Genomic DNA, 2,423 nt, shown 5'->3' on the forward strand with positions numbered 1-2,423 from the left:
AGATTTTTTGAAAAAAAAAAATAATTAGGACATATGTGTCTATTTATTCCTAAATTATTTAATTGTAATCATTTTTTTTAATAAACATATTACGTTTGTTCTAATGTAATAAATTTTACTGACAGTAAAGTGGGGAACCTTATTCTTTAAAGTCAGCAAACTTTCAGGAGACATCTTTGCTAAAGTCTAAGAACACCCATGGAATATAGTCATCCAACGACTCATCTAAATTACAGAACAATAACATGTACTCTTAATGTCCTTGGAAAATTCATTGCCTCAGCTATTTGTCTCTCAACAATACCAATAAAACGCCCTAACGATTGCCAATATTCATAGATATATTAAAGGAAATAAGGTATATAAAAAATTGAAAACAACAACTGAATACCATAGTGTCTATGATTAAATGCTTAAAATAAAATAGCACATCATTACGGGAAGACTTAACTTCGGGATCGCATGATGGCATCAATCAATATTCTTTCACCATGTTTCTCCTTTGATGGAAAAACGTGACAGAAGTGGATTGAAGTGCTGGGATTGAACAGGGTTGCTGCAATGCATTAAGATGAACGTATACTTAACCAAATAACAACAACTATTTTTTTTCTAATCAAGAAAGCTTTAGTTGTATTTGGACCTGAAAAAGTTGAGAGAGAGAGAGAGAGAGAGAGAGAGAGAGAGAGAGAGAGAGAGAGAGAGAGAGAGAGAGAGATTTCTTAAAAATCTGTTATTATTAGGAGCAGATATTAAGCATCTTTCCTCGTACGCCCAAACAGTTATTCATAAAAGGATTGGTGAATCAATATCAATGAACGGTCAGAGGAAACAAGGACCCAGAATAGTTCAAAGTGATGACTCCCGATTGTCAATGGGTCTCAATATTTTTAAGAAATGCTGCAGTTTTTATAACACTTATACACAGATAACTTAAATAGTCGAAGTATATATTGGATTTTTATTCATACAATCGGGAAATTATTTTAAATTTCACCGATTCCTTTTCAAGAGACCTTGGTGCATCTTGTTTCTCGATACGGTTCTTCTCTTAAGAGGTAGGATAAGAAAAAGAGAAAGAATTAGAAAAGGGATTTCAAAAATTTTAAAAGAGATTATATTAACGACCAGGCGATCACGATCACGTAAACAGGAAAAAGAAAAATATAAGAAGCATTCTTTGACTAAGAATGAAATATGTGTAAACATAAATGAATAAAATGTAAATTAAAGGATAAATATAGTGAATGCAGTCTTTGTTCAAAGAACTCTTAGGTTTGTTAAATAGAAAAAGAGGTGTAAAGCTGGAGACAAGAGTCAGTGAATTTTTTAATAAAAAAAAAAAAAAAAAAAAAAAAAAAAAAACAGGAGAACGCCGCATTTATTAGAATCGTAATGAGATGCTGAGTTACTTCGGTGTCAATGGAGTTAAGCGGTTTAGCAACCAATGTCTGAATGAGGGAGAATTTCTGAAAGAAAACGTGAAGGGAAAACTTAAATTTTATATCAGGGGAAGAAACATGGCTTGAAATGTCGGAGACTTTCCAGCCAGAATTAATCGGGAGGCAAAGTGGAAACATAAATGTGTAAACGTTGATGATTAGATGTTACTAGTGCATAAAACATATATTCTAAGCAAAGCTCATATAGGGATTATTACCTGAGATAGTAATTGTATCAGGATAAGCTTGCGGATAAAACAGTAATTATTAGTGACGATGAAGAGGAACTACATAAACTAGCAACGGAGTTCAAAAGCGTTTCAAGAAGTAAATATGAACGTAAATGAGCATATGAGAGAAAATGGAAGCCATATCGAAGGAAATGGTTATTTTGTTTATTTGTAAACGAGGATGATAAGATGAAAGTCATAATTCACATAACAGGTAAACCAAGGGAGTCACAGAGTATGTGCTAAGAAATTAAATGAGAATTGAAATGAACATGGAACCCCAGAGTGGCCAGCCGCCCCAGCACGGAATGGGGTGGGCGTCTGTTTCCTACCATATTCCATATTACTGCATTCACATCAGCTTCAGTCGATATTGAATAGCTATCCTCTTCGTCAGGAGTAGAGGCAGCAATGGAGGTCTTGAAGGGCGTTGACTTTGGTCATTAGGTCCTTTATTGTCTAAATATCGACATTGGGGATCGACATTGAGGAGAGCTATTTATGGTAGGTTGCAGGCGAACAATACTGGTCATTTCCTTGAGGCCAAAACCTTCTAGGAGAAAGACACTCCAAAATCACATCATTTCTTTTTAGTCTTCAGCAGTGCCATAGCCTCTATACCATAGACTTCGCTATCTTGGGATAGGTTTCTATTGCTAAAGTTACAAGCAGGCACATTTTTCGATCTGTTTTTTTCTTCTCAGTTTTATTCCTATAGTTTATATATCTACTTTAATCTTGTTACTGTTCT

Source organism: Palaemon carinicauda, chromosome 4 (assembly GCF_036898095.1).
Source record: "Palaemon carinicauda isolate YSFRI2023 chromosome 4, ASM3689809v2, whole genome shotgun sequence".
Taxonomy (NCBI): domain Eukaryota; kingdom Metazoa; phylum Arthropoda; class Malacostraca; order Decapoda; family Palaemonidae; genus Palaemon; species Palaemon carinicauda.